Source organism: Taudactylus pleione, unplaced genomic scaffold (genome assembly GCF_031769625.1).
Source record: "Taudactylus pleione unplaced genomic scaffold, aTauple2 ptg000517l, whole genome shotgun sequence".
In the NCBI taxonomy this organism is placed as follows: domain Eukaryota; kingdom Metazoa; phylum Chordata; class Amphibia; order Anura; family Myobatrachidae; genus Taudactylus; species Taudactylus pleione.
Window position 1 is genome coordinate 536,642 of NW_028284919.1, and position 20,186 is coordinate 556,827.

Sequence of the window (20,186 nt, forward strand, 5' to 3'; positions counted from 1 at the left end):
TGAATCAGATGTGTCACAACTTTTCAAAACATGGTGTTATGCCATGGGGGTGATTTAGAGGGTAAATTCAATGACCGCCTTGAGGGCGGGTAATTCTTGGCTAGATGCGGCAGTGCTTCAGCTTTGAGAGCTGGGGTAATCTGGCTGGCTGTTGCCAGTGGGCGTAGATGAGATGCAGCCTTTTGGCTGTGGAAGCAGCCTTGAGGACTGGTATGCCTTGGCTAGTTGCGGCCTGAGGGCCGAGGATGAGATGCAGCCTTTGGGCTGAGGAAGCAGCCTTAAGGGCTGGTCGGCCTTGGCGAGTTGCGGCCTGAGGGCCGAAGATAAGGTGCAGCCTTTGGGCTGTGGAAGCAGCCTTGAGGGCTGGTCGGCCTTGGCAAGTTGCGGACTGAGGGCCGAAGATGAGGTGCAGCCTTTGGGCTGTGGAAGCAGCCTTGAGGGCTGGTCGGCCTTGGTGAGTTGCAGCTCGAGGGCCGAAGCTGAGGTGCAGCCTTTGGGCTGATGAGTCTCTGGCAGGATGTGTACAAAGATGTGAAGGTGTGGCCAGTGTCGTCGGGTTGACACTGGTGGAAATATGCTGGGTTGCGCACGTAAGATGCTGGATTGCTGCCAATGTCACCAGGTTGACACTGGTGCGGATATACTGGATTGGTGCCCTTTGGATGATAAAGTGTGGCCAATATCGTCGGGTTGACATTGGCATTGGTATGCTGATTTGGCGCACTTTGTACACTAAAGTGCGGCCAATGTCACCGGGTTGACACTGGTGTTGATATGCTGAGTAGTGCACTTGAGGATGCTAAAGTGCGGCCAATGTTGCCGAATTGACACAAGCTGCCGGATGCTAGCATGCGTCTGGGAGTGCACTCTGAACTGCTGGGATGATACATGCTGCTGAGGGCAGAGGTGCACGCCATGCTGCCTGGATGACTCGAGCAGCACACAGCAGGTGGAATGCAGATCGTGCCGCCTGGATGGAACAAAATGGCACAGGTAATAAATATATCACTACTGGAACAATAGAAGAGGCAGGAACACTGGAGCTCAACTGACGGACAGGAGACACAGCCAAAAGCAGAAAAATGAAACTTCTATCACCGGCATGGAGTGCAGGGCTGGCTGGAATTTAAAAGAGTCAGAGCCCAATCAGAGCAAGTCTCCCTTGATGACAGACTACTGTGCACCTGGGCTTTGCACAGACAGGAGAATCAATGTGTGCACCTGATACTGCACATAGCAGGTAGTAATTAGTGCAGAGCCTCAGCAGCAATCAAGACTGGAACTGCAAACAATTAGGATCTATGGTAGCAGCATATCAGGAAGGAGGAGACTTCAGCAAACACTTGTCTGGTGTTCACCCCGCACAGCATTGGCAGCGCGGCGGCTTGTGATAGTACCCCCCCTTTGACGAGGTTAAGGAACCCCTAGAGCCTGATTTGTTCGGAAAGTTCTCAAAGAATCTTCTCTGCAAGGTGGGAGCATGCAGAGATCTTTCTGGAACCCAAGAATGCTCATCTGGTCCATACCCTTTCCAATGTCCAGGACTGAAGATGTCCACGAGAAAATCTAGAGTCCAGAATCTTCTCCACCACAAACTCTTGGCGCCCCTGGACGAGAACTGGTGGACGTCTGACTGGACATCTAGAAGTGAACCTGGAGAAAAAAAAACAATGGTTTGAGGAGAGAACAATGAAATTTATGTTGATTCTAAGGGTCTTCGGTAACTTCAGCCTGAAGGCTACAGGTTTGATCTGGGCAATGATGCAAAATGGTCCAATGAACTTTGGCCCCAATTTCTGTGACCTCTGATGCAGATTGATGTTCCTGGAAGATAGTCACACTAGATCACCGACTCTGATATTACACGGTCTCCGATGCTTGTCCGCCCGCACCTTAGACTGACCAGATGCTAGCAGGAGGGCATGATTTACTTACTTCCATACTGACCATAGTCTTGAAACAGAAGAATGAGTTTCCGTTGTTGATGGCTCGAGTGAATTACTCCTTGGATGACTCCCGTAGATGCAATAAAAAGGAGAGACAGTGGAGGCAGAATGGCATGAGTTATTATATGCGAATTCCGCAAAAGGCAGCAGTGGAACCCAATCATTTTGGCACTTGGAAATGAAACTCTGGAGAAACTGTTCCAAGGACTGATTGGTACGTTCCATCTGAACGTTGGACTGCAGATAATAGCGTGAGGACAAACTGACGTTGATCTCCAGATCGGCACAGAAACATCTCCAAAACTGAGCAACAAACTGCGTACCACGGTCTGAGACAATATACACTGGAAGTCCATGGAGCCTGAAGACACGGTGAAGAAATAATGCAGATAATTCCTTAGCAGATGGTAACACATCACAAACATCACATGCCAAAACGAACTCATGAATGTCTCAAGACATGGACTGCCACCAGACAGAACAAGACACCAGCTCCAAAGTTCTGGCGATACCAGGATGACCCCCGCTTTAGCGGAATGAAAATCCTTCAATACGTCCTTGCACAGTCTCTCAGGAACAAAAAGCACTCCTGACGGTGTTTCCTGAGGGGCTTCAGACTGACAAGAAGTAAGAGAATCTGCCAAAGTCCTGGTTACTGCAAAGTGAATTCTAGAAGCCAGAACGATGCTCTCTTCAGAGACCCTTGAGAAATGACTGATGGAAAAGCTTCGAGACAGGGCATCCACTTTAATATTCTTAGACCCTGGCCTGAAGGATATCACATAATTAAAGTGGGTAAACAACAAGGACCAGCGGGCCTGTCTCGCATTCAATCTTTTAGCCATCTTAATATAGGCCAGATTTTTATGATCCGTGACAACGGTCACCACATGCCTTCTAGCCAGTGCCTCCAGTCTTCAAAGGCCCACTTGATGGCCAAAAGCTCCCAGTTGCCGACATCATAGTTTCTATCTGCGGAATCAAATTTCCAGGAAAAGAAGGCACATGGATGAAGTTTGCCATCTTTCATATCCTTTTGTGAAAGGACAGCGCCCACTCCAACTTCAGATGCATCAACCTCAACAATAAACGGGGATTCTGGATTGGGATGTCAGAGGACAGGAGCAGACACAAAAGCCTCTTTCAGGTTTTTAAAGGCCTGGACAGCCTTAGATGACCATTTTGCAACCTCAGCTCCTTTTTTCATTAACTCCACGATGGGCGCCACAATCGAGGAGAAAGACTTAATGAACCTATGCTAATAATTGGCAAACCCAAGGAATCACTGGATAGCTTTCAGCATTGTGGGTTGTTCCCAATTCAGGATGGCTTTCAGCTTGCCAGGGTCCAAAGAGAAGCTTTGTGGAGAGATAATATAACCCAGAAATTACACCTCTTTCACATCAAATTCGCACTTCTCTGATTTTGGCATTAAGGTTGTAAGCCAACAGTCTTTGCAAGATTTGCTGCACAAGCCCACGATGTTCCTCTACCGACTTGGAGTAGATGAGGATGTCATCTAGATAAACAACTGCACAGACTCCCAAGAAATCCCTTAACATCTTGGATGAAATCTTGAAAAAACGGCTGGGGCATTGGAAAGGCTGAACGGCATGACAAGATATTCAAAATGTCCCGAATGAGTGTTGAATGGCATCTTCCACTCATCTCCTTCCCTGATGCAAATGAGGTTGTATGCGCCTCTAAGATCGATCTTAGAAAAGATAGAAGCCTCTCGCAGCTGATCAAAGAGAACAGAGATGAGTGGTAAGGGATACGCATTTTTGACTGTGATCTTATTCAGTCCTTGGAAGTCTATACAGGGTCTAAGGGATCCATCTTTCTTCTCGACAAAGAAAAAATACGCTCCCACTGGGGACTTTGAAGGCTGAATGAATCCCTTATCCAGGGCCTCCTGAATGTATTCCTGCATGGCCTTATCCTCCAGAATGGATAAGGCATACAATCTGCCCTTAGGAAGTCTAGCACCAGATAGAAGATCAATGGCACAATCAAAAGATCGATGTGGTGGGAAGACGTCAGCCTTTTTCTTGGAAGGTCACTGTAAGGAGCAGGAACAGGCAATGGTTTGGCTGACACAGTGTCAGCTAATCGAACAGGACGGGACAAGCATTAAGAGAAGCGCATCGATCCCCACTCAAGAATCTCGCCGGTTTTCCACTGGATGACGGAATTATGATGTCTAAGCCACGGTAATCCTAACACGACTGGAGCCAGTGGACACTGCAGGAGCAGGAATGACAATTCCTCCCAATGGATAGCTCCAATGGACAAGTGCAAGGGTGGTGTATGGCAGGTTACCGGGAGTTTGGACAGACTTGTCCCATCTAAACTGGTCAACAACATAGGTGAGAACAAGAACTCCGGATTCAGGCCCAGGGTCTTGAAAAAGGTCAGGAAGTTTTCTGCAGCTCCACTGTCAACAAATGCAGGGACAGAGACCTGACTGTTGGACAGAGTGATGACTGTAGTGATGAGAACCGAATTTGATGGATGCAAGGCCTAGATGTACCTCCCCTAAGTCATCTAGACCCTGCCTTTTCCCGACTTTAGAGGACAGACTTGAGCTATATGTCCTTTACTGCTACAGTAAAGGCATAGCCCCAGGACTCGCCTCCTGTATTTCTCTTAAGGAGAAAGATGAAATACTCCCAGATGCATCGGTTCCTCAGAGTCGAGTAGAGACAGGAAAGACAGACTTTTCTCTACCCGGCGCTCCCGGAGTCTACAATCGACACGGATGGCCAAGTTCATGAGCTTGTCAAGAGAATTCGGAGGATACTTGGCCAAAACATCCTTGATATTATCCGCCAATCCCCAATGATACTGACTTCGCAAGGTTGGGTCATTCCAGCCTGCGTCGAATGCCCATATATGGAAGTCTGAACTGTAGTCCTCAGCTGCCCTATTATCCTGTTTTATAGACCTTAGATTTGCCTCTGCCATAGCCGCTTTATCCGGGTCATCATAAAGCAAACCCACAGCTATAAAAAAGGAGTCTAAGGTCTGAAGTGCTGGACTAGTGGAAAGAAGACCGAAGGCCCATGTCTATGGGTCCCCCTGTAACAAGGATATGACAATTCCAATCTGTTGAACCTGAGAACCTAAGGATCTAGGCCGTAGCTTAAAGTAGAGTCTACAGCTCTCTCTGAAATTCAGCAACTCCCTGCGGTTCCTGGAAAACCGGTCAGGCAAGTTCAGTTTCGGTTCAGTCATAGCAAGAACAGTCGTACCCAGGGTCTCTTCTTCCTGGAGAGAGAGTTTCTGCTCTTGCTGCGTGAGCAGCTGAACCAGTGTGGTCAGAACCTGGGTAAGGCTCTGAGTCTGCTCCATGACAAGAGGACAGAGGAAAATACCCTCAGAGTGATTATGCGTGTGGCCAGTGATAATGTTATGCCACAGGGGTGATTTAAAGGGTAAGTTCGATGACCACCTTGAGGGTGGATAATTCTTGACTAGATGCGGCCGTGCTTCAGCTTTGAGAGCTGGGGTAATCTGGCTGGCTGTTGCCAGTGGGCATAGATGAGATGTAGCCTTTGGGCTGTGGAAGCAGCCTTGAGGGCGGATATACCATGGCTAGTTGCGGCCTGAGGGCCGAAGATGAGATGCAGCCTTTGGGCTGAGGAAGCAGCCTTAAGGGCTGGTCGGCCTTGGCGAGTTGCAGCCTGAGGTCTGAAGATGAGGTGCAGCCTTTGGGCTGTGGAAGCAGCCTTGAGGGCTGGTCGGCCTTGGCGAGTTGCAGCCCGAGGGCCGAAGCTGAGGTGCAGCCTTTGGGCTGATGAGTCTCTGACAGGATGTGCACAAAGATGTGGAGGTGTGACCAGTGTCGCCGGGTTGACACTGGCGGAGGTATGCTGGGTTGCGCACATAAGACACTGGATTGCGGCCAATGTCGCCGGGTTGACACTGGTGTTGGTATGCTGAGTAGTGCACTTGAGGATGCTAAAGTGCGGCCAATGTCGCCGGATTGACACAAGCTGCCGGACGCTAGCATGTGCCTGGGAGTGCACTCTGAACTGCTGGGATGATACACGCGGCTGAGGGCAGAGGTGCACGCCGTGCTGCCTGGATGACTTGAGCAGCACACAGCAGGTGGAATGTGGATCGTGCTGCCTGGATGGAACAAAATGGCACAGGTAATATATCACTACTGGAACAATAGGAGAGGCAGGAACACTGGAGCTCAACTGACGGACAGGAGACACAGCCAAAACCAGAAAAATGAAACTTTTATCACCGGCATGGAGTGCAGGGCTGGCTGGAATTTAAACGAGACAGAGCCCAATCAGAGCAAGTCTCCCTTGATGACAGACTACTTTGCACCTGGGCTTTGCACAGACAGGCGAATCAATATGTGCACCTGATACTGCACACAGCAGGTAGTAAATAGTGAAGAGCCCCAGCAGCAATCAAGACTGGAACTGCAAACAATATGCTGCTACCACAGATCCTAACAAGAGGAAGGAGGAGACTTCAGCGAAAGCTTGTCCGGCGTTCACCCCGCACAGCATTGGCAGTGCGGCGGCTTGTGACACATGGTTTGTCCAGGTGTTAATTTACACCCTTTGTCTGAGTTTGACTTTAGGGCACTTTAGTATGATCTTGGTGCTCAGGGAATTATTGTACAAAATATGTAGAAAATTGTAAGTACAGCATAGTACTATATTAATACCTTACAAGTGTATTCCTACAGTATTTCTCATACATAGTACATTGTGTGTGTGGCATTGCCCCTATACAAATGAGCGGGTTGCAACTTTTTTTATTAGCTTGCAACAATATACCGTAGGCGTGTGGCATTCCACCTATACCAATGAGTGGGTACTTCAGTAAAAATATCACTGGATAAACACACCTTTGTGAGAACAATTTAATTAAATAAAAACTCTGAGACTGTTTACTGTTCATACGGTACATCTTTGGCTGACAGTCAGGGAATGCTGTTGTATACAGTGCTGTAGTTTAATTCGCGGAGTAATAGCAACTCTGCATGTAAGCTACAAATTGCATGGCGTGGACCCTCTCTTATCTTCATGAGCACATCCGCGGCTTTGCAGCATGTTTTAAATGCCTCGACAAAGACTACTGTACTTGATTTCCTGCATTACTATCAGTGTCTGACCAGTGAAGCACTCTGTGTTATCATCAGTGCCAGATCGCTGACTATCATTCCACATTACCATCAGTACCTGATCCCCAATGAAGCACTCTGTGTTATCATCAGTGCCGGATCGCTGACTAAAATTCTGCATTACCATCAGTGCCTGATCCCCAGTGAAGCACTTTGTATTAAATTTATCATCAGTACCGGATCACTCAGAAGCATTCTAAAGCAGTGAAGCACTCTGTATTAAATTTATCATCAGTACTGGATCATTGACAAGCATTACGCATTACCATCAGTACCTGATCCCCAGTGAAGTACTCTGTATTATCATCAGTGCCGGATCGCTGACTAGCATTCTGCATTACCACCCCTAAGGGAGGGTTAGGGTTAGGGGGGGGATGTTAGTTTAGTAAATAGAAAAAATACTCACCAGTCCGGATCTTCACTGCCAGGCTACCGCTGCCGGCGGTAAATCATTTTGATTCCTTACCATCAGTACCTGAAATTAACAAATGTTTAGCCTCCATTCAGGGCACGGCCTCAATTCTTGAACCCTCTCTAACAAGTATGCAGCTAATTTGTTTAGCAGCCTTTCTCTTGGCCACAGTCTCTCAATATCTCTCATCCCTGGCCGAGGCTTTTCCCTGGCCTCACTGGACTGCCACTGATGGCAGGCAACTTCACAGCCTCTTATCTAGCCTGACACAGTGGCCTTATGGGGTGCGATGCTTGGTTGCACACAGGTCTGGTCATTCATGTAAGGACCTGAAAAGCCTGTTATCGCCACAATATGTACACTTTGTCCAATCTACCATGGTATTATTTAATGGAGATGACACATTACATTAATAGCCCCTTCAATATTTTAATATCCAAATCTACCCCACATTTAATATAGTCACTAATATATATACCCCTTATAATAAGTTAAATAGCCCCACTAGACCCATATAACGTTAATACATATTCCACATATAATGAATCGCACCCTCATTTTTAAAAATAATACCTGTCCCACATATAGAGAGGTGAGGGGTGTAGAAGACAAGAGAGGGGAGAAGAGGTGGGATGAAGAAGACAGGGAGAAGATAGGAGGAGGGATCTGGGGTTCACAAGTCCCACACAGCTCCCTCTACATCACCAAACCCCAGAACGAATAAAAAAATAAAATAAAATGCCACTATCATTTGCTATTGGTACTAACTTATGTTTGTGCTTTAATATGGACCCATTGAGTATTGTATTTGTCACGTTTATATTTCAATAATGTGATGTTATACTATCTTTGTCATTGAATCTAGAGATGAGCGGGTTCGGTTTTCAGAGATCCGAACCCATCCGAATTTTGTAGATCCGAGTCGGATCCAAGCTGGCTCGGATGTTCCCGCCTTACTCGGATCTCTCAAATTGAGGCAAAACCATAGAGACGAAATCGTGCGGCTTGCTAGCTTTCGTCTCTATATATAAGGGACACGGCTGTGCTGTCTGCTGTGTCCATCTGGGCTGTTGCTGCTCCATCAGGGCTGGTGCTACTGCTGTCACTGTGCTGTCTGCTGTGTCCATCTGGGCTGTTGCTAATCCATCTGGGCTGGTGATGTCTGCTGTGCTGTTTGCTGCGGCCATCCGGGCCCAAGTTCTGGACCCCCCCAAAGGAAAAATGTTTTTTTTTGTGTAATATATATTTGTCTGTGCGTGTGTTAGGTTTAACCACACAACATCTAGCAAGTCGGCAACGCAACCTAGTGCTGCCTGACTCCAGACATCATCAATCTGTGCTCTGGAGCTGGAAAAAAAATAAATACATATTGTCTTTTTTTCAAATAATTGTCTGTGTGTGAAGTGCGTGTTAGGCTTAGCCGCACAAGATCTACAGTAGCAAGTCGGCAATGCAACCTAGTGCTGCCCGACTCCAGTCATCATCAATCTGTGCTCTGGGCCCAAGTTCTGGTGCTGGAAAAAAATAAAAACATATTGTCTTTTTTTTCAAATAATTGTCTGTGTGTCTGTGCATGTAAGGCTAAGCCGCACAAGATCTAGCAAATCGGCAACGCAACCTAGTGCTGCCCGACTCCAGTCATCATCAATCTGTGCTCTGGGCCCAAGTTGTGGACCGGCAAAAAAAAAAAAAACAGTGTATTTTTTTGTAAATTTTTTTCTGTGTGCGCACGACTGCACGTGTGTGAATTTTGTAACCGCACCTTAGCTACACTATTGGTGCTTGTGACACTGCTTCAAAACCGCAGAAAATATGGAGGGCTGTCACATGACAGGAGAGCAAGGCCAAGAACCACATGTTGTAGCTGCTGACAGCAGTGGAAGGCCATCAACTTCATCTTCCTCTATGAAGGCCCATGCCCCAGGGATAAGGAAATTTGCCTTTAGATAAACAAAAAATTGGCAATATGCCATTCACTACATGAAGTGGCAAGGAAAGGATAAGGCCTTGGCCTTTCTTTATGAAGACTGCTGCTTCTGATTCTGATAGCCCTTCGGAAAAAACAATTGTGTGCCCTGAGAAATCGAAATCACTAATCCCAGAGGAGAGTGCTAGTGTGTCCGCGGTTGCCATGTGTGAGCCAGACCTAAATACTAGTGTACTGGAGGATCCTCCAAGTTCCAACATTTGTGTGCCCTCTGTAAATGTGGGAAAGGGCAGTTAACATCTTGCAGATGTAGTCATTGAGGATAAGTCTGTGGAATTGTACATGGAGGAGGAAGATATTTTGGTAGTTGGAGGCGCTAAGGTTGATGAGGATGTTGATGATGAAGATGTTGGTGATGAGGATGTTGATGTCGAGGATGTCCTTTGTGTAAGTAAGGCAACGGCTGTTGCCCATGGATTGAAAAAGCCAAAGCCCTTTGTTGTCATGCCGGGGCAAAAGACAAAAAAATCCACTTCTCACGTGTGGAATTATTTCCACCCCAATCCGGACAACAGTTGTCAAGTCATATGTAACCATTGCAAAGCAAGAGTGAGTAGAGGGAGGGACCTAAACCACCTAGGAACCTCCTCCTTGTTACGTCACTTGGAGTGCATTAATCAAATATCAAAGTGTATGTCACCAAGTTCCAAAACTCAAAATGTAACAAGTCCAGTGTCACCTACCTGCTCCCTCTCTTTGGGATCCAAGCGCCTTCGATCTCCAACACCAACACCTGCATCATCATCAACATCCTCAATCATAATCTGAAGTAATTTAAAAAAACAATTGACTATTAAACAGTCCTTTGATCAAGGAAGTAAGTATAACAGCTGTCACCCAGTTTCACAGCGGATCACTGACGCCATGATGGCTGTGCTAGTATTAGATAGTGAAATAATAAAAAATTAGGATGATAGTGTGGAGGAAGTGCAAAAGGAGGATGAGGGGGAAATTTGTGTCCTATCTGACGCTAATGTGGATATTGATGATAAGGATGTGGTTTGCGTAAATCAGCCACCAGTGGCAGCAGTTCTTGCTAATGATAAAAAAAAAGACAGAAAAGCAACGTCTTGGGTGTGGAATTATTTTTATCTAAATTCTGACAACAGTTGTGAAGGCATCTGTTCCATTTGTAAAGCCAAAGTTAGCAGAGGAAGGGACGTTAACCATCTAGGCACCTGTTACGTCATTTGCAGCGAGTTCATGCAATTTGTTTAACAAAATTATAATTTGTAAATTAATAACAAGCAGTCCAGTATCAGCTACCAACAGTTTGGACCAGCACATGCAATCTCCACCACCAACACCCTCATCATCAACCTCCTTAATAATTGACGGTAGGCCTTCCTAAATATGTTTTGTGGGGGCCCAAACAAACTAAGAAGTTCAGCCACGAAAGTGTCAGTCCTAGTGGCTAAAGTGCTTGGTTTGTTAAACTGTGCATGTCCTTTTTAATATCCCACATAAGAGTGGGTGGGAGGGACAATTCCATCTTGCACCTCTTTCCTTTACATTTGGCACAATTTGGGGCATTGCCGACTGACATTATTATAGTCTATTAAACTGCAATCCTGTCTGCCACTGCTGTGTGGCAATGTTTCATAGATGTCCTATATTTTTTTAAACTGCCGTGCGTTTGTGCCGCTGCTCTGTTGCTTACTTTAGCCAGCCAGCTCGCTGCAGCCTTTGGCCTATATTGGTGAAAAATAGTGAAATCGATATTGTGAGCTGTGAGGTGGCTAAAAATGCCTAGAAATGCCTGAAAATGATTGTTAATAAGGTTAACAATACTGTAAGAACAAAAACAGGCCCACATTATGTGGTTTTAGCTGTTTATATAATTTTATTGAAAAAATACAGATCCAAAACTAAAACCAAACCCTAAAAACAAAACACCAAGGAAAAAAATTCAAAACCAGATTTAGATCCAAAACCAGGGGAGATCCAAAACCAAAACCATGACACGGGGGTCGGCACACATCTCTAATTGAAACTATTGTGAACAATTGTTCTAAAATGCCTCAATAAAAAATTGTTGAAAAAAAAAATGCCACTTTCAGAAGTCAAGAGCCCCCCCCTCCCCCTCCCCCAAAGGCAGGATAACTCATGGCCTAACCAGAATCTGGCCCTGACAATTAATCTTCTTGTAGAGTTTCATTCTTGGAGTCTTGCGCTTGACATCACACTCGTGTTACATGATTCTTGATTGACACTCATACATAATCATGCTGCCTAACCTTATATCATAAGCATAGTCTTAGTATAGTCTTATATCATAAGCATAGTCTTAGCATAGTCTTGGCTGATTTTATCTGTTTGTATCTTAGATACATATTATGGTGCGTACCCACGGTCAGATATTACAGGACAATAAGAATGATAATGATATCGATCATATCGTTATTGTTCATATCGTCCTGTTTTTAGGCCCTTCCAAACACCGAACAAAGGGGGTCATTCAGACCCGTTCGCGAGCAAAGGACGCTCGCAAACGGGTCGATGTTGCCCCACTGCGCATGCGCACCACGGAGGGAGCTCCGTCGTGCGCATGCGTGAGACCCGGATAGCGACGGGCTCTCCGTCGCTCCGGGTCTCGCACCAAAGGGGGCGTGCTGTCGATGTTGATTGACAGCACGCCCCCTTTGGTGGGCGTGACTGCCAGACAGAGGCATCCCCATGGGAACGCCTACCGTCTGAGTTCGGCCCACTGACATTAGTAATGATGTCAGTGGGAGTGCTTTTGGCTCTGATAGAGCCAAAATCACTCCTGGGCTTACGGAAGCGAGACCCTACCGCAGGGTCTCGTCGCAAGCCCGATGGTCGCGATGGTCTTTGACCATCGCGACCATCTTTTTGGCTGCTCGCATAAGCTGTGGGTGGTCACCCACACCTATGCGAGTGGCCAGGAGGCCGCTCCAAATTTAGCTGGGACGGCCCTGATTCAGAGCGAGCGCTCTGGTCAGAGCGTTCAGCTCTGAATCAGGCCCAATGGTCGATGCGGGGGCATGGATGGTTGATATCGATATCGACCATCACCCGTGCATGCAGGCCAACCTGGTCGATATCGACCAGCTTAGCCTGGTTACTATACGGACCCGCGATCGTCGATTGTGGGTCGTTATAGTTGTTTGGGGGTTGGTGCGTGTGCTGGATGTTCGGTATCGAACATCCAGCACATGCAGGACGATCAGACAATGATATCTGATCGTTGTCTGATCGCTTCATGTGTACGGAGCTGTACTTTGTTATACATTTTATCTTGTGTTACAAGATTCATTTTATTTCTGTTCATGATAAAATAAATAACAGTCAATGACCGTTTCCTAATCAGCCATTTGATCCTGGTCACAATATGATACACAATACGATACAATTCTTTCAGACATGTAAGCAGAGTATCTACACAGGTAAGTTCAATGAAGTATGCTTTAAGTGTTTCTGATTTTAAATGACTAATCTGGTTAACTGTAATTAACAAAAGCAAAACTGACATAAGGTTTCATTGCTGCAGGTGTTCCCTGCAGGGTGTTCAGAGAGAATTCGGTTACTAACCAGTAATGAAACTGAACACTTGATGGCAGTGTGATTCCAATTTTCTTACACAAGCATTTTTGTATTTTTAATATCATTCATTTGAAGAGGTCAAACTTACATTGGTAGTACAGCTGAAACTGTAAGGGTAATATATATTTCTTGGTATTTGGGACACAATAATTTGTAACTAGACATAATAATGATTATTATTCAGTACAAATGTAGGATAATGTCATTTCCTGATCTACATCAAACGTAATAAAGCTTAATTTAAAATATATTTTTCTAATTACCACTTGTTTTTGCCAGAATATGTGTTATTATGCTAGGCATAAAACAGATCAAACAATCTGGATAAATATTAAAATATTTAATAATTATTTGCCATGTATACTGAATTTCTCTTTATATTGTAGTAATGCAATAAAACGCATAACAGAGGGAACATAGCTGTCATGCTTTCATATGAAAAACTATTATTTTTTACTTGTATAGTTTTTTCTTTATCCATATACAAACACTCACAAGAGTCAGGATGAGTTTATCAAAGACACATGAACCGCAACATGGTCAAATCCAGAGTAGCAATACCGTGCAGGAAAAGCTTGAGGTTTGATCCAACATTTACCTGCAACCAATCAGGTTAAATTATATTGAAAACATAAAAAACAGTACAAACAGTAATGTATACACACCAAAGAAGTTCTATAATAATAAGTTAATAACCTTTGTGCATGTCTAACTGTAATAAATTAACTTTGTTGATTGCTGTCACTCTGAGGGCCTAATTCAGACCCTGCTCGCGAGTGCTGAGCGCTCGCAAGCGGGTCGATGGTGCCCTAATGCGCATGCGCACGGCGGAGGGAGCTCCGTCATGCGCGAGAACCGCATAGCGACGGCCAAGCCGCCACTATGGGTCTTGCACCAAAGGGGGTGTGCTGTCAATGGTGAGTGACAGCACGCCCCCTTTGGTGGGCGTGCCGGGGGCGTTGCTGCCCAGACGGAGGCGTTCCCATGGGAACGCCTACCGTCTGGGTCCGGCCCCACTGACATCACTAGTGATGTCAGTGGGAGTGCTTTTGGCTCTGATAGAGCCAAAAGCACTCCTGGGCTTGCGGCAGCGAGACCCTACCGCAGTGTCTCGCCGCAAGCCCGATGGTCGCGATGGTCATGACCATAGCGACCATTTTTTTGGCTGCTCGCATAAGCTGTGGGTGGTCACCCACAGCTATGCGAGCGGCCAGGAGGCCGCTCCATTTTTAGGTAGGAGGGCCCTGATTCAGAGCGAGCGCTCTGGTCAGAGCGTCGGGCTCTGAATCAGGCCCTGAGATCACTGATTGGGAGCATTGATATGGTCTTGTGCTATCACTGGACCACCATATCGAAGGACTGTACATGTTTCACTAAAGCTTTTGGATGGCCTGAGCAGCCACGTGAGGGTGCATGCTCTTTTCTCCTTAACTACTTCTCCTCTTAGCTTAATTTATCACTTATTGCTTAACTAAAGAGAGGACACGCTGAGACTGTTTTTATTACATATAGAGAAACTGAATGACTGCATAAGAAAAGAGGTGTTTTAAACCTCTAGGATGGGAGCTGGCATGTATGCAAATCACTGGCTGTAGATAGCCTGTGGCAAGCAGGGGCGGGTTTTTAATAGGGACATTATATAAGGGGCTAGAAGTGTGGGCCAAAGCCTCTTTGTTTCCAGATTTCTGACTGAGATAAGTGTGTCCTAGTGACTTCTGTGTATTTTTACATGCTATTCTGTTCCCTTTATTCACTTATTCCCATCCGCGCAGGAGTCTGCGCAGCCCCCACGCTATGTGGATGGAGCCAATGCGCAAGGACGATTGGTCCTGCAGTATGTAGGTTAGGTGGGCACATAGCATCAGTTATCGGCGCCAGGGTCCCGGGGCTGCATGGGCTTTGACACATGCCTATGGCTCTTCCCCCTCGGCATCAGCCTTCAGCGCCGTCTACGTGTGCAGTCCCACCGTGGTCAGCTTGCCGAGGATCCATTCGATGCACACGCCCCCTGAACACACTATTCAATAGGGGCTGCTTGTTTGAGACATCGGGAGCCCTTGGCAGCATACTGGGCTCCTGTTCATTGCAGCAGGAGTTGTCCCATCCGTCTGGGAGCCGGTGGCCATTACAGGTACCTGGTTCCAGTAGAGGGGACGGGGCTTATCAGACATTTTAGAAATGCACCCCAGGGCTTGCGCCAGGTGGGCTCTGGAGCCAGCTCTACTCTGCTGCTGTTTAGGGAGCACCCTGAGTCTGCAGCTGCGTAGTCTAGGGACCTGCCACAGCCCCAAGGATTAGTGTTGGATTCTTTGCACCCAGAGGCACCTGTGTTATAGTGTGGCCACCCTTGTTATAGCAAAAGGCAGGGGTTATCCCTTTCTGAGTATTGGAGATAAAAGAAACTGCAGGTGTAGAGGTGCCCCAGGTGGGTTCTAGGCGCATTTCTGAGGCTCAGTGCAGCGCAGGGGGCCATTGGTGGTCCTTTGTCCCTTTAGTTCAGGTGCATTATTTAAAAATTATATAAAGATATTAAAATTAATGTTAACCTGCGGGAATATTGGGTTTTTTAAATAACTGCATTGAATAGACACCCAGGTGATGGTGAGCGTGTAAGGAAGTAATAATCTATAGTATACATAAGGGATGATGCAGGACCTGCGCTTCGACGGCACACATGAATACAAAAGTCTATATATATATATAGATTGTAAGCTCCACTGGGGCAGGGACTGATGTGAATGGCAAATATGCTCTGTAAAGCGCTGCAGAATATGTGTGCGCTATATAAATAACTGGTAATAAATAAATAATAAATAAGTCTAGTGCTTATTTGGCAAACATAAAACACTCCACCCGCAAGCAACAGGGTGATCTTGGTAAATGGAGAGACCTAACTATTCCCTGGGCTTCAAGACAGTGCAGCAGGGGCAGATTGGGCCACCGGGAAGTCGGGGCATTTCCCGCTGGCCGGTCAGGACTGGGCTGATCTCGTCCTCACCCCTCCCCCTTGCTGCTCCGCAGGCCGATTCTGTGCAGAAGCACATTGCAGTCAGAGGCAAAATAATAAGCTGTTCGGCTGCAGCAGCGCAGCCATGGCACCTCACAGACACAGTCACAGTGGCTGGCCCCTCCTCTTCCTGCTCCTCGTCTGAGTGACTGCCTGCCTGGGAAATAAGCTCTATTACCCTGCCTGGTGCCTGTGCTACCTCTCCTCAACACGATGTCCTGGCTCCCTGCAGTTGCTTTTTACAGTAGAAACCAGAATACCAGGTACCATGCAGGTGCTCTGTGTACTTTGGGGTAATATGGGGGGAGATACTGGAATGTAATATGTGTGTACTGGGGGTGATATGGGCGGGCTGTGTATACTGGCCTGTAATATGTGTGTACTGGTGGTGATATGGGCGGGCTGTGTATACTGGGCTGTAATATGTGTGTACTGGTGGTGATATGGGCGGGCTGTGTATACTGGGCTGTAATATGTGTGTACTGGTGGTGATATGGGTGGGCTGTGTATACTGGGCTGTAATATGTGTGTGTACTGGTGGTGATATGGGCGGGCTGTGTATACTGGGCTGTAATATGTGTGTGTTGTGTGTACTGGTGGTGATATGGGTGGGCTGTGTATATTGGGCTGTAATATGTGTGTGCTGTGTGTACAGGTGGTGATATGGGTGGGCTGTGTATATTGGGCTGTAATATGTGTGTGTTGTGTGTACTGGTGGTGATATGGGCGGGCTGTAATATGTGTGTGCTTTGTGTACTGGGGGTGATATGGGTGGGCTGGTATACGTTTAGGAAGCCAGCGGACGCAATGCCGACCGCCGGCTTCAAGACTACTTAATCCTGGCGAGGGTTAAATGACAGGCGTCTAAATCTAGACACCTTGTGATTTTACTCCCCCCAGGAGGTTAGTGTCAGGCTAGGGGAAGGGGAGGTTAGGTGTAGGCACCCTAAAGGAGGGTTAGGGGGTAATATTAGGCTTACCTTTAGGACGATCTGGACTCACTCCTCTGTCGGGCCGCCGCTGCCGGGCGGCGGTGAATAATACCGAATGCGGGCGGGCTGTGTATACTGGACTGTGATATGTGGGTGTTGTGTGTACTGGGGGTAATATGGGAAGGGGAGCTGTGTATATTGTACTGCAATATTGGGTACTGAGGGGTGATATGGGGGGCTGTGTATACTGGGGTTAATATTAGAAGGGGGGCTGTGTATACTGGGCTGTAATATGTGTGTGCTGTGTGTACTGGTGGTGATATTGACAGGCTGTGTATACTGGACTGTGATATGTGGGTGCTGTGTGTACTGGGGGTAATATTGTAAGGGGGGCTGTGTATATTGAACTGTAATATGTGTGCTGTGTGTACTGAGGGGTAGTATGGGGGCTGTGTATACTGGAATGTAATACGGGGCGCTGTGTGTACTGGGAGTAATATGGGAGCTGGGTGGGCTGTGTTTCTGTAATATGGGAGTGCTGTGTGTACCTAGGAGTAATATGGGAGAGGGAGAGTGGGCTGTGTATACTGGAGTCTAAAATCCGGGCGCTGTGTGCTCAGAAAGGTATTATGGTGAAGTGCACTGTGTAGAATGAGTGGGATAATGTTGGGTACTGTGTACACTGAATGGTATTATATGGGGGTTTGTGTATAGTCAGTTGTATTATGAGGGTATAGTGTATACTGAGTGTTATTATATGGGGGTTTGTGTATAGTCAGTTGTATTATGAGGGTATTGTGTATAGTGAGTGGTATTATGGAGGGTGCTGTGCGTACTATGGGGTACTATGACAGTGATGTATATAACTAGAAGAGGCTATAAGAGGGCAAAATTAGTGTTTCATACAACATGAGCTAGCCCGACCACGTAATGGGGGTGGCGAGCAAAACGCAGCCCTTGTGTCTAAGACTGAAAATTAATATGCAGCTGAAAGACCCTGGCATCTTAATGGGCGTCTCAATACAATTCCGCTCTGCTGTGACAGATCCGCTGCATACAAATTCTCAATCGCAAGGGAATTTGTGCGCATGTCAGGCCCTAAGGGGAGAACTTACGAAGCAGCAGCTTCTGTAAGCCAATCTTTCCTGGCGGGTCGCAGGTCTATATTTTAAATGGGCACCCGCAGTCATTGTAAAGCCTGGCGTGCTTAACACTGACTGCTGGTGCCATTTTAAATACTTAAATGCTTCTGTAAGCCGCTGCTTTGTAAATCTTCCCCTAAGTATCTTTTGCACAGGGGAGGTTGGGACTTTGGGGGTAATTAGGACCAAGCATATTTTTGCTCCTGAGCCCATCAATTGCTAGTTCCAACTCATTGTATAGTATGAGTGAAATGGGCGAGGGGAGCTGCTGCGCATACTTAGCAGCAGCAGCTCCTCCCATGGGCCTTCACTCAGCTCCATGAGTCACTCCTCATGGCTCCAGCAGCAACACTGAAGGTAAGGTGCAGCTGGCACTGCTGTTCTAACTACTTCATACAGAGGTGACACAGGGCATACGTCACAGTCATACTGCACACGGGCAGCGATTGGTTAGCGACAACACTTGTAGTGAGGACTAAATCGCAAAGTGATTGACAGGCAGAGGCCTTTTGGGGGAGTTAACGGGCAGTGGAACCAAAACACATGCGTGTCAGTTGTTTTCTGGGGCGTGTTTTACCCTGCACTTCCATACACAATGTGGCCATGCTGCGCGACTATACAGCTATTCAGGACTTTGATCATTGACTAATCTGCAACCGATGCTGCATCTTCGTACGCAGCTCCTGGGAATAGCAAAGCCTCCGGAGGACGTCTCAATACAAATCCAAGCAGCAGCACAATTTGCATATTTTTGCACAGTAGCTGCGTAGAGATTTGCAGCTGCAAATGCATTAGTGCACATCTCTGAAGCAGGCCCACAGGAAGTAAAAATTACATAATCTAATAGTTTGTAATAATATTTAACATATATGTATAGTGTTCACTCTAGCTCCGGCGGCAGGCAGGGCGCCGGAGCTAGAGAGGGCAACCTTATGCAGAAGGAGGGCAGGGCGCCGCGCCCCGCTAAACCAGCCTAGCGGGAACGCTATATGTATATATCTATATGTCTCAAAGACAAAAAGAAACAAGGCACAGATAGTGTAGAATTTTAAATGCACAATGGTTTACTTAGGGATCATCAAACGTACATCAGAAAAGTTAAAATCTGGCATATCAGGGGCATACAAGCCAGTCAGTAGAAAGTACTGTGGTTCTGTTTTCAAACCAGGAACCAGCTTCCGATATCGTCTGGACGCGCTTTCTATTGACAGGCTTGTTTGCCCCTGATATGTATGCCAGTTTTTAACTTTTCTAGCAAAGGGCTTGTGCAAGATTCACCGACTGATGGTGGAGTATAAAGATACACAAAGCATGATTGCAGCATCTGTAGACATTGAAAGTGGGCATCTCAGTCCTCACACATTCAGGTACACGGCTGTACACCAGGGACGGGTTTTGTAGCGGCATAGTCCCAAATGCAACTGCAGCAACAGACACAAGGAAGACTACGACTGCCTTTGACTCACTATCAGGCCTGATGAGGAGTGTCCCGTCCCTCCACAGACCCCACCTCCTCTACAGACCCGCCCCCATTAGGGCTGCTTTCAGAAATTTCCCGTGCTGGTTCTCCTGCCCAATCCGCCCCTGCAGTGCAGGGTTAGGTTTTCATGAACCTATTAAGGTTAAGGCTGCACTGCGGCATATTTGGGATTTGTGACCACTAATGCAGTGCTGTTTATATAGTCCATGTCCTGCAGTGTTACGTAATGTACTGTAAGTCACTTTTTACTTATTTGGTTCATATGGATTTCTTTATTTACTTTGTAGGGTGCTGCAGAATATTTGTGGTGCCACATTTAGGATAATAATAGTAGTAAGTAGGGATGAGCGGGTTCGGATTTCTGAAATCCGAACCCCCCCCGATCCGAGCCAGGAACCCAGTCCGGCTCGGGTTTTCCCACCTAACTCGGAACTGAAATCGAGGCAAAACGTCATCATCCCGCCTTCCGGATCTCGCGGGTTTAGATTCTATAAAAGGTCCCCACGTCAGCGCCATTTCTCACTCCAGCTGTGGACAGTCAAGAGGGAGGGTAGGAGTTAGGGC